Source organism: Schistocerca serialis, chromosome 10 (genome assembly GCF_023864345.2).
Source record: "Schistocerca serialis cubense isolate TAMUIC-IGC-003099 chromosome 10, iqSchSeri2.2, whole genome shotgun sequence".
NCBI classification, from domain to species: Eukaryota; Metazoa; Arthropoda; class Insecta; order Orthoptera; family Acrididae; genus Schistocerca; species Schistocerca serialis.
This window is the reverse complement of record NC_064647.1, coordinates 222,897,983-222,911,188: the sequence shown is the minus strand read 5'-3', so window position 1 is coordinate 222,911,188 and position 13,206 is coordinate 222,897,983. Positions and strand designations below refer to the sequence as shown.

The 13,206-nt window shown below is 44.1% G+C and overlaps 1 non-coding gene across 1 annotated transcript; it reads left to right on the top strand.

The window, feature by feature from the left end:
• The first annotated feature begins 3,434 nt into the window (after positions 1-3,434).
• Trnaa-cgc (transfer RNA alanine (anticodon CGC)) lies at positions 3,435-3,507 on the top strand. Its single transcript has one exon. It is a non-coding gene; the product is annotated as a tRNA-Ala (tRNA).
• Positions 3,508-13,206: the final 9,699 nt, after the last annotated feature.

The window sequence follows — 13,206 nt, the reverse complement described above, 5'->3', positions numbered from 1 at the left end:
CACGCCGTAACGGTCGTGAACGTTAGTTACCTTTGATATCAATTGATGGCAGTCAAGAATGCTTTTAAGGTGACAAAGACGCCATTATCAACACATCAATGAGTCTATGGGACTGATGAGCCCGGATGTTAAGTCCCATAGTGCTTAGAGCCATTTGAACCATTCTTTGTAATTCATCCGCCATGATCGGCGGGTTGCGACTAACCAATTATGTGCACAACTGAATGCCGGCTGCAGCGCCTTAGGTAAGATGGTAGACAACCCCAGTAACCACAAAGTGCGTGCGGGATAGGTTCCTCAGATGGAAATTTATCAGGATCAGCTGGACCACTACAAGACAACGCTGACTAGTCTTAATACTCTAATATCCAGGGTCAGGCCACACTCCTGCTTGCAGCACGGTAACGCCATATCCGACAACAGTTTTTCTGCTGTATATCTGAACTGTCCACCTCCATCCACCCTAAAGGGCTGCTTTAGCACCTTCAAACTTTCATGGAGTGTGTGGCCATCGTTTTCCGGACCAGGCCGCTGCCGTCAGAGCTGAATGGTGGTGACAATGTGGGAAAACTACAGTCTATAGGTGGAATCTTGCTCTATTTAACGGTGCCACCGTCTTGTCTGTATCAATTGTGGATTACTCGAAAACAATATGATGCATTAGTTTTAGAATGCCAACGGCCTTGCCGCAGTGGTAACACTGGTTACCGTCAGATCACCATCGTTAAGCGCTGTCGGGATGGGTTTGCACTTGGATGGGTGACCATCTGGTCTGCTGAGCGCTGTTGGCAAGAGGGGAGAGTGCCCTTGTGAGGGAAACTGAGGAGCTGCTTGATCGGGAAGTAGCGGATCCGGTCTCGTAACCTGACATACGCCCAGGAGAGCTATGTGCTGACCACATGCCCCTCCATATCCACATCCAGTGAGGCCTGTGGGCTGAGGATGACGCGGCGGCCGGTCGACACCGTTTGGCCTTCATGACCTGTCCCGGCGGAGTTTAGTTCTTTTTTATAAGGCGCTAAATTTTGCGTGGCTGGTGTCACGAGAGAAGCTGTCACCAGGATCGACGGTATGTGGAGAAAGAGTTAAATGATTACGTTACTTACTTTCGATTTATTGATATAAAATTTTGTACAAACTACGTTGTAGATGAGGGGAAAGGAGAAAGATGCAGCAAGGTCTTGATGCTGAGGGTAGCCTGCAATGCTCAAATTCTGCGACGACAAAAAGTAAACTACCTCATACGAGCGCGAAGCTGACCGATGCACGCTTCGCCGATGGTCCTCTGACACAATTAACTAATTGGGTAAAAGTACTAGTTGCGCTGTTAGCTTGTTGATTTGTAATACTTCCTGAGCTTTAGTTTGGGTTTAACGGTAGTTGCGTATCCTCATACTACAAAAGGTGGGAACATGTAATGCAGATTGAGACGCTGTTGCCCGGGGAGCGTCAGTGATTCATGGGTCTACTGAGCTCCAACTCTTTGACCACTATACACTCACTGGTCGTCGTTATAGTTGGTCTGTCCTCCATCGACATGTTCTTCTTTTCCGAGGTGCATTCAGCCCTGACTTGGTTTCTATGAATGACAATGAGCGACCCCATCGAACTGCACAGATTAAGGACTTCTTGGAAAGAGAAGATATTTGGCGCATGGATTGGCCTGCCCATTCACCCGACTTAAATCTCATCGGGCAAGTGTGGGATGTGTTGAGGAGACACATTTCAGTACGCCCACACGCATCAACGACCATCCAGTAGTTGAGAGCTGTGCTACTGGAGGAATGGAACACCCCATCACAAGAACTCCTTACTAACCTTTTTAATCTGCAGCATCACCCTCCGTGGGGGGTACATACCCTATTAAAAACCGTGTCAGGCCTTTGGTAATGTCCAGGGGACGTTCATATAACGCGGCGACTTCGGTGTAACCCGTGCTGTGGCTCACGTTGATGCTGTTTGTAGATTTCCGCCCTCTCTTGGAGGCCAGACGGTATCGTTTAGTTGGCATGGTGGCGGTTGTTTGTCTTCTTCTCGTGTTGACTGGCGCCACTCGGTTTCGCAAGCGTGTCCTGTCCGCTAGTGGCAGCAGTGAAGGTTATCGGAATGTAGTAAGTGCTGCCCTATCTTCAGGGCGACGTTGTTGTTTTTCCAGGTCGTGTAAGTGGGCCAGTTCCCTTGGGGACTCAGGAGGAGCCAGGTCCGCGCAGTGTGAGAACACGTTGGGACTGCTGGCGGTACGCTTGGACTGCCGGATGGAAGGGCTGTGGTCGCGACGGTGTACGACCTCGTCGTAAACCAGATCCAGCAAGCTTTAAAATGAGTGCATTTCAATCCAAGTAGAGAAACCTCCACCATTGTGATATCTCGCGGTTCTCCAGGGACTTCGTATTGCTGCTCGTAGTGTCGCCGAGGCGAAGAGCAGCGAGTGGAGTGTTTGGGGAAGCCGGATCTGTTAGCTTCTGTTGTTGCATCATTGCATTTGGTTTATTGGACGTCATGTAACTTCAGCATTAGTCATTCGTTAGACTGCCACTAGTCTGAGTTACCATCTTGTGAAATGAATGGAACTCTTGGCTGCCTATCTCATCGCTCGCGAAAGTGTTTGTTGCCGGACCTTCTCAGAGGTCGATTCCTGGAGCACCGTCTGTGGCCCCTTGTCTCACAAAGTTTACCATCATCTTATTTCACCCATTTGGTGATCAGCTGCTCGTTTTTTTTAATTAACCTTTGCTACTGTATTTGCTGTTTTACAGCAGGTTTCTAATTTTTTTATATTATTGCCGTTCCTGGCGTCGTGTAAGGCCTTCAGCCGTGATTGTGGTCATTTGCCTTAAAATTCTAATCTGGTATTTGTATTTTAGTGGTAAGCCTTAAAACCTTATTTACTGCCATTCCTCTCGTCTGATGAATCCTGCTGTGTTTGTGGCGACTTGCCTTTAATATTTCAATACCTGTACTTCGTACGTTGCGGCGAGTTTTAAAGAATTCTTAATTTAGTGCCATTCCTGGCGTGTAAGGCCTTCTGCCCATATCACAGTGGCTTGCTTTTAAAACATTATCTGCTGTATCTATATTTAACAGTGATTTGCTAAATTGTAACTCACTGATAACACTACTATTTACACAGTTGTTTATTCCTTCATTAATAACGTGTGGTATTTTTTATTTATTGTTGAGTCTGGAATTACTGGTTTAAAATAAATTGTGTGTAACTGTAAAAGGCAACCAATAGTAACTAATTAAAACCCCGTCCATAATCGTAACCGAATCCTGCGTTCCCTTGACTATCAGGTTTCACGGTGCACTTATTGTGTTCGAATACAATTGTTATGTCTGCTTCGTCTCGTTGTGTATTCCTCTCAGTTATCTTCTATACTACACTGTACCGTACTGTTCTGTTCTGTACAATACTGTATCCATTTTTTCTACCGAGCGAGGTGGTGCAGTGGTTAGCGCACTGGACTCGCATTCGGGAGGACGACGGTTCAAACCCGTCTCTGGCCATCCTGATTTAGGTTTTCCATGATTTCCCTAAATCGCTCCAGCCAAATGCATGAATGGTTCCTTTGAAAGGGCACGAACGATTTCCTTCCCAATTCTTCCCTAATCCGAGCTTGTGCTCTGTCTCTAATGACCTCGTTGTCAACGGGACGTTAAAAACTGATCTCCTCCTCCTCCGTTTTTTCTAGTTGTGGTCCAAGTTTCATAGGGCTATGATACTTGGCAGTCACAGATCATGCGAAAGTTACTTTCATCCTTAAGTTTTGCACACAAGTATATTATTTCAGATTTCATTTTAAATACGATACTCAATCGTCTTCTTTTGCTTTTTATAAAATCCTATAAAGGGCCTAATTAATAAAATTGAAAGCAGATCAGTTGTAATCCTTGTCCCTATGGCCATTCCAGCATAGAAAAACGATTCTGCCACCGAGAGTGACACACCAGTTTCTGCTACGTGTAGACTGTTTATACCTAACGTAGGAAAATTGTCTACTGTCACGGGGCAAAATTTTAGTAAATTGTACCATGGCTTACCGAGGATCAGTAGAATTCGTCTTTCTGAATCACCGGAACACGACATCTTTGCTCAGTGCCACTCTGGTCTTATTGTTACATCACTGAGAAGTCTCTGGAGATAACGAAGCATGCTGTGTGGTCCCTGAAGATATCCCTTTTATGTCATAGTAGGAGATGAGAGAACAGGGTCCAATGCTGGACGCCGAGATTACAGACTGCGTTAGGTACGACGCGTCTGGCCGCCCAGATTAGAGGTCACGTCTAGAGTAATTACAGGCTGCTTTGAACACGAGTGGCTTGCATGCTGTAGGTGGCGCACTCTACTGTTGGATCATTAGTGGCTCTAATTCTGCGGCTCTTTCTACAAAGCACAATGGAGTGTACCGTGAACAGCGCACGGTATGTACTTGTACATCGGCGACTTGCACAACTTGAGCAATGTTTGTAAATTCACATAGAGTATTGACTCGCTTGCTCTTCCATCCACGACGAGAATGTTTTGAAGACTATTCGATACTTCTCCTCTCTGCATTAAGACATACAGCGTGCGTAAAACTGGCCCGGAAAATATTTCACGCACCTTGAGACTGGAGATGGGTAGTTCGCGAACGAACGGATGCAAAGGAACGGTTCACCAAGATGAACGAAAGGACCGAGGAACGAATTTCAAGGAATGATCGGTTCATAGTTCACTTCCGTCGCGACGTTCTACTTATAGTTCCCGGGAACGAGGAACAATCGGTTCATAGTTCACTTCGGTCGCGGCGATCTGCTTATAGTTCCCGGGAACGATCGGTTCATAGTTCACTAGTTCACTTCGGTCGCGGCGGTCACTTGGGCAGTTCTCGTTCCAGCCTCGGTCGCGTGCTCGTCTCAGTCTCGGTCTCCCTCGGCCGCACTCGTCGTTCTTCGCATGACCACCTGTCTCAGTTCCACTGACGACTGCTCCTAGTTAGTTCAGTATCCAGTTGTTCGTTTCGTTCACTGCGCTCGCCCATTTTGCATGTGTTCCAAACTGTTCTTCCACTTGGGTCTAGCTATTCAGCGTCCACGACCGGTAATCAAAAAGTATTTTATAGTTACGTAAATTACATAAAAATCACGTTGTATGTAATAGGTACGTCTTTTGAGGTAGTAAAAGGGCATATCAGCTCACTTCATTATATCGATGAACAGCAGAAGACATACTTATAACAAGGCAAGTTTCTTTTGTTATTCATATACTTTTTGGTTTCATCGACATGATTTAGCAACCAATTTCCAATAATTTGCCTAATTTCTAGTGTAAGAAAATTCGTATAAAACGATTTTCGTGTATCTTTCATATATAAAACATTACATTTAGGAAGGCTCTAATTATTTTTAAGTTTGGTTGTTTCTAATTTGCATTATCTGCTAGGTTTTTTTTGTTTCTTTGAAAAAAAGTGGGTTGTGGGTCATTTTGGCTCAGTAGCAAAAGCGGTGCTTCTCCATTTGAAAAGACATAGATTGCCATAAAATCGTTTTTACTTATTATCTCAAAAACATTTGTTCAGAAGGAGCTTTGAAACCAAAAACTTTATTACTGCGAACTTTATTATTATTATTATTATTATTATTGCTGCATTAACTTTAATAATGCAACATAAAAACCTAATTTTTACTAAGCGTGTGACTCAAGTATGATGACAAAAACCACATTTTATTTTATGCTTCCATAAAGTCTACTTCACATACGAACTCAGAGACAATGTGAAGTATATATAGGGTGTAAACAATTATTGTTTACAACGTAGCATAGCTATGTAGTGGAAGTCGAAACGAAGAAGTTTATAGAAGACACTTGTGGTCTATTAAGTTGGGAAACAGCCACCAACAGGTTTACAAGACTACATGTGCTATAGCCCATGCGCGTCGCGTGAGATTTTCGTGTTCTCTTCTCCAGCTCTCTACACATCGCCAGCGATTGTTTCGCAATGGTTGCTTGCATTAGCTTGTTATTTCTTCACTGCGTAGTTGTTACATGTTTGTCTGTTTGTTGTATCTGCTCGTAACGGGCAACACATCGTCCGTAATTGGCGAGCAGTCTGTACTTGGGGGCTGTTTCCCGTGCGCCACCCTATATTATTTCCCTGCGATCAGCCACACAAGGCTACGGTTGGCTAAACGACAGGTTCTGCAGAATCACAGAAATTACTTCTAAAAGTGTGTAAGAGTTCTGTAATGAATAAAAGCTCTATACTCCAGGGGGGAGGCAAGTGCCCCCTCTTGGTGCCCTCCATCCTTCAGTCACCTACACTACTAGTTTTCAGTTTTTCACAAGAACCATATACCAAGCACAAATGAACGGTGAACGAGTAAAAATGAACGGTTCCCAAAAAAGAACTACCAGCAGTGAACTAGTCCCAAGGATGAACGAGTTTGGCCATCTCTACTTAAGACAGGCAAGCCAACTTACATTATCCACCAAGGGGCGGATGATGTAAGTTAAGTTTCCTGTCTTAGGGTGCTTGAAACGCACTGCCAGAAAAAAATAGAGCTCCATCAAGGGCTGTGTTCAGTGTCATCTGAGTATAATATGTGCATACCGAGAGGTTATAGTGTTAGTAAATCATTTGCCAAAGTCATCGGCGGTCTGCAGGCGTTCTGCTGCCAAAGCACCCTCTATTTCGTCTCTGCAGGCAGTAATGCACTGAGTTTAGATGTTAACGGTGTTCAGGACATTCATTCTAGGGCATAGCCATTCCCCATCGACGAGCACGTACTACTGTTCAACAGATTCCACCTTCTAAAGGGGGTCGCATTATGGGCCTGCAGGCGACTGGCTGATCATTTCGACGGATTGCCGCACAGGTGGGGAACAGTGTATCGGTATAGTCTTGTCACATCACTTGTCAATAAAATGACCTTGTCGTTGAGGGTGTGGCATTTTTTCCGGCAGTGCATTTTCCAGGCCATTGTTACCTTGCCCACGTTGTATAGGCATACCACTGTGAAGTAGCACAAGAAATTTCACTGCTGGCCATTGAAATTGAAAACACCAGGATGGTCAAAAACTAACGAAATTTTATATGAAGATAGTAACTGTTCTCGAAGGAACAGATACCATTGATGACCGTGCAGCTTCTCTAGAATAAATGATAATTAATTGAAACCCTCAGCTGCCGACAGGTGTTGTTGACATGATATACCTCGATGGAGACAGCTGAAAGTGTGTGCCCCGACCGGCACCCGAACCCGGGATCTCCTAGATTGTGGAGAGTTGGAAATGTAGGTCTCACTGGAGGCGTGCAAGGGATAAGTCCCTGCAGTCGCGCCATGCATCTGTGTCCTCGGTGGCTCAGATGGATCGCCGGCACGTTAGCTCAGCGTGTTCGATCATAGAGCCGATTGTCCTCTGTAATAAAAAAAAAAACTGAGTAAAGGAATCAACGCTCTACTTGAAAGAATGTCATGTGACGTCCGCCCGGACCAAACGAAACGAACAATACCGAAAAAAAGAAGAAAAAGAAAAAAAAGATGTGTAGAGCGTTTGCCATGAAGCAGGAGATCCCGGGTTCGACTCCGGTCGGGGCACACATTTTCATCTGTACCCATCTAGGTATATATATATATATATATATATATATATATATATATATATATATATATATATATATATATATATCAACAACACCTGTAGGCAGCTGAGGGCTTCATTTAATTATCATTTATTTTAACGAAATTTTGGTTAGTGTATGTAGACGGTATAGTAGGAGGAACATACTAGTAAATGTATAGGTTATTTCTACGTGTGGTATACTTTGTGCGAAATAGATAGTTCAAGCACAAAACATTACAGACGAATAATTCACGATACAATATACGCACTAAGATCGTTAAAGCTCCTCTGCAACCCGTACCAGAGCCTAAGTTCGAAATGGGCTCACGAAAGGAAGCTCTTGCTCAGACAACATACACACAATAGAAAGAATATTCGAGAACCAATAAATATATTGTTTTCGTCGATTTTGAAAGGCGTTCAGCACGCAAGACACTATGGGAAATTTTACAGAGACATGCGTACCCTCAACAACATATGCTTAGCAAAACCCTGTATTTGAACACATATAATTCTTCAAAAAGAAAGAGAGCATCAGATACTAATCATAAATTATGGTGTAAGAGAAGGATGTATATTATCCCTTCCTTTATGTGGTTATTAATTATTATTACTAAGTGAAACACAAGAAAGGGATAATATAAGAAATATATATATTGATTTGTAGGTGGCCAAAGATAAATATTAAATTATGTTTCAAATGAGCGCCAGGCTCCCTACAAATTATTTCAAATGCTTTCGGTGAAATGTAATGCAGACTAAGTTCACTGACCTAGAATAAATCGTATCTTTGAAAGAATGCATTTTCTGACGAAATAAAATTAGTGAATAACTTGAAATGATTCTTCCTGCTCCGTCTGTGGTGATATGTTACACAAAAAAATTAATTTAAATACGCCGCGTAATGGCGGCCAATTGTTGCCAGTCAAAGACCACCGCTGCTCTCTCCGCAAAGACTGAAAAAATGCTAAATAACTTCTTGCAATTATTAATTCAGGAAGAATTGTTTGAATGGGTTCCTTAAGTAACACAACGCACTCACTTTTTGTAAATATATTTACGCTAAGCACAGAATACACACTTGAATTATTCGCTACTTACGAGAACAAATAGAATAAAAGCTACCGCTTTACAATAGCAAGCGTACCTTACATACAGCAGAAGAAATTATCTGACTGGAAGTGATTTTAAATATCTCTTTTCTCTTATATATAATAACAAAGATAATAATGTTAGTTTCGAGAACGTTATGCACTACGATCTCATCTAACACAAATAATGTCTTTTTATTACATTGCAATCGATATGGCCTTTCTTTGAAGCTAATTTAATACATTTTCATAATTAATTTGTCGTTTATGTCCATATAGTATTGTTCACAGCCCGTTTTACTTCAAATATATCGGCTTGCATATTTCAAAAGGGACACTACAGATGCAGTCAAGGCTCGACACTCTTTAATATAAAGTGTGTCCCAGAAGCGATGGTCAATATTCAGGAATAGAACAGCAACGACGATTAGAAGCAAAAAGAGTCCAGTAAGCATGGGCTCCTAAGCGCATACCTTAAGAGCTACAAGCAATTCTTGATCTTAGATACTGTGAATCAATTCTCTTTTACTACAAGTACTTTGAGAGTTGGTACTATGGACCAAAACAAGAAAAAAGTCCAGTAACCAGAGTTTATAATGCGCCCGCTTTAAACCTATGTACACGTGTTCACCTTTACTACTGAGAAACATCCCTTCTATTAAACAAATAGTCTTAGGTCTTAAGATATGCATTTTAGAGCCCTCGTTTAGTAAACAATCCCGGACGGATCCAAACTTCCTTGTGTCACAATGTCTATATACCTGTATTACAGTCTCTTACATAGGGTAACATCTTAAGTCTCGATTCCTTATAATCTGATTGTCACTGATAAGAGAATACAGAGAAAAACTGCGAGAATTTAGTGACGAATGTAGGTGACTCAGGTATAGGGATGTAGACAGTGTGACATACGCAAGTTTTGGTCGGTCCGGGAGGCGTGCACGGAGACGGTGGTTAAAGCGACCGCTCGCGATAAGTCGGAAATCTGGCGTCGACTCATAGCCTGGCACAATTTTTCACATGTCACCAATAGGTAGTACTTCTATAACCAACAAGTCTGAGACCAAGTTATTTGCTTTCGAACTTATTTCAAATTAATTTAGGACAGCTGGATATCGTCTGTTCATCCGGATTTCCAGAAGGCTTTTGATACCGTTCCACACAAGCGACTATAGGCACTGACTACTGATAGGCATAGTTAGCAAATGAAAGATTTTAATAGAGAACAAACAATGTATTTACCTTAATAGTCATCAAAAGTCATAATATATATAGCAGTTCATGACATCCAGTCTTACAAATTTCAAAACTCCGCCATTTCTCTCCCCACATCCACCACTGCTGGCGGCTCACCTCCAACTGCGCAACGCTAAGCGCTGTCAACATCCAGCTGCCCAACACTACAATGGCGAGTATTACAACAATGCCAGCCAGCCACTGACTGCACACAGCACAGCCAGTGATTTTCATACAGAGCGCTACGTGGCGTTGCCAATATAAAAAACCTAAACAGCCTACTTACAGAACAGAAGCGATATCTGGCGTTGCGCATGGTAGTGTCATAGGCCCTCTGCTGTTCCTGATTTTTATGAATGATCTAGGTGATAATCTGAGGAGCCCCCTTACACTGTTTGCAATTGATGCTGTAATTTACCGTCTAGTAAATTCAACAGACGATCAATTCCAATTACAAAATGATCTAAAGAGAATTTCTGTATGGTGCGATAAGTGGCAATTGGCACTAAACAAAGAAAAGTGCTGAGTCATTCACATGGGTACTAAAAGAAATCCGATAAATTTTAGGTATTCGATAAATGGCACAAATCTAAGGGCTGTCAATTCGACTAAATACCTAGGAATTACGAGCAACTTAAATTGGAAAGACCACATATATAATATTGTGGGGAAGGCGAAACAAAGCCTGCACTTCGCTGGCAGAACACTTAGAAGATGCGACAAACCCACTAAAGAGACAGCCTACATTACACTTGTCCGTCCTCTGCTGGAATATTCCTGCGCGGTGTGGGATCCTTACCAAGTAGGATTGACGGAGGACATCGAAAAAGTAAAAAGAAGGGCAGCTCGTTTCGTGTTATCGCGCAATGGGGGTGAGAGTGTCACTGATATGATACGCCAGTTGGGGTGGCAGTCACTGAAACAACGCGGTTTTCTTTGCGGCGAGATCTATTTACGAAATTTCAATCACCAACTTTCTCTTACGAATTCGAAAATCTTTTCTTGACACCCACGTACGTAAGAAGAAATGATCACCACAATAAAGTATGAGAAATCAGAGCTTGAACGGAAAGATTTAGGTGTTCCTTTTTCCCACGCGCCATTCGAGAGTGGAATGGTAGGGAAGTAGTATGAAAATGGCTCGATGAAACCTCTGCCAGGCACTTAAGTGTGAATTGCAGAGTAACCATGTAGATGTAGATATCCAAGTAAATATTGGATGAAATATTTGACGGCTACGGATACACAGACATTAAATTAAATACACTCCTTGAAATTGAAATAAGAACACCGTGAATTCATTGTCACAGGAAGGGGAAACTTTATTGACACATTCCTGGGGTCAGATACATCACATGATCACACTGACAGAACCACAGGCACATAGACACAGGCAACAGAACATGCACAATGTCGGCACTAGTACAGTGTATATCCACCTTTCGCAGCAATGCAGGCTGCTATTCTCCCATGGAGACGATCGTAGAGATGCTGGATGTAGTCCTGTGGAACGGCTTGCCATGCCATTTCCACCTGGCGCCTCAGTTGGACCAGCGTTCGTGCTGGACGTGCAGACCGCGTGAGACGACGCTTCATCCAAACATGCTCAATGGTGGACAGATCCGGAGATCTTGCTGGCCAGGGTAGTTGACTTACACCTTCTAGAGCACGTTGGGTGGCACGGGATACATGCGGACGTGCATTGTCCTGTTGGAACAGCAAGTTCCCTTGCCGGTGTAGGAATGGTAGAACGATGGGTTCGATGACGGTTTGGATGTACCGTGCACTATTCAGTGTCCCCTCGACGATCACCAGTGGTGTACGGCCAGTGTAGGAGATCGCTCCCCACACCATGATGCCGGGTGTTGGTCCTGTGTGCCTCGGTCGTATGCAGTCCTGATTGTGGCGCTCACCTGCACGGCGCCAAACACGCATACGACCATCATTGGCACCAAGGCAGAAGCGACTCTCATCGCTGAAGACGACACGTCTCCATTCGTCCCTCCATTCACGCCTGTCGCGACACCACTGGAGGCGGGCTGCACGATGTTGGGGCGTGAGCGGAAGACGGCCTAACGGTGTGCGGGACCGTAGCCCAGCTTCATGGAGACGGTTGCGAATGGTCCTCGCCGATACCCCAGGAGCAACAGTGTCCCTAATTTGCTGGGAAGTGGCGGTGCGGTCCCCTGCGGCACTGCGTAGGATCCTACGGTCTTGGCGTGCATCCGTGCGTCGCTGCGGTCCGGTCCCAGGTCGACGGGCACGTGCACCTTCCGCCGACCACTGGCGACAACATCGATGTACTGTGGAGACCTCACGCCCCACGTGTTGAGCAATTCGGCGGTACGTCCACCCGGCCTCCCGCATGCCCACTATACGCCCTCGCTCAAAGTCCGTCAACTGCACATACGGTTCACGTCCACGCTGTCGCGGCATGCTACCAGTGTTAAAGACTGCGATGGAGCTCCGTATGCCACGGCAAACTGGCTGGCACTGACGGCGGCGGTGCACAAATGCTGCGCAGCTAGCGCCATTCGACGGCCAACACCGCGGTTCCTGGTGTGTCTGCTGTGCCGTGCGTGTGATCATTGCTTGTACAGCCCTCTCGCAGTGTCCGGAGCAAGTATGGTGGGTCTGACACACCGGTGTCAATGTGTTCTTTTTTCCATTTCCAGGAGTGTACATTCCAAATGGTATGTGCCACGGTGAGAAGAACATTAAAAACAAAATCCAGAAGGGCACCCACCTCAGGACGTATAATGTAAAAGTTGTCCCTAAGCTGCGTTATGAAAGTGAGTCATAGATAATGAGAGATAGATAAAAGCCGTGTACAAACAGTGGAAATGAAACTTCTAAGGTCCGTAAAAGGATGTGCTAAACGAAATCGATATAGAAGAGGTTAGGGTTGCAAATATATAACCTAAATGATGAAATACAAATTAATAAAAAGTGGAAAGGTCACCTAGAACATACTGTATAAGTATACAAATTGAAAATGTTCATTGTTTTGTGTCTCCTTATCGAAATTTTCATCCACAAATATGTTAGTACCCAATGAAGTGTACAAAACAATGTAAAACTTCTCTAATACGATATATAAATTGAAGGGGGAGAGGAGAGAAAGGAAAGGAGCACAGAGAGGCCGCTCCGTTTGAAGCGCCACGTCACGGACTGCGCGACCCCTTCCATAGGAGATTCGAGTCCTCCCTCGAGCTTCGGTGTGTGTGTAGGGAGAAGGCTACAAAGGAAAGTAGAGAGGAGAGAAAGGAAAGGAGC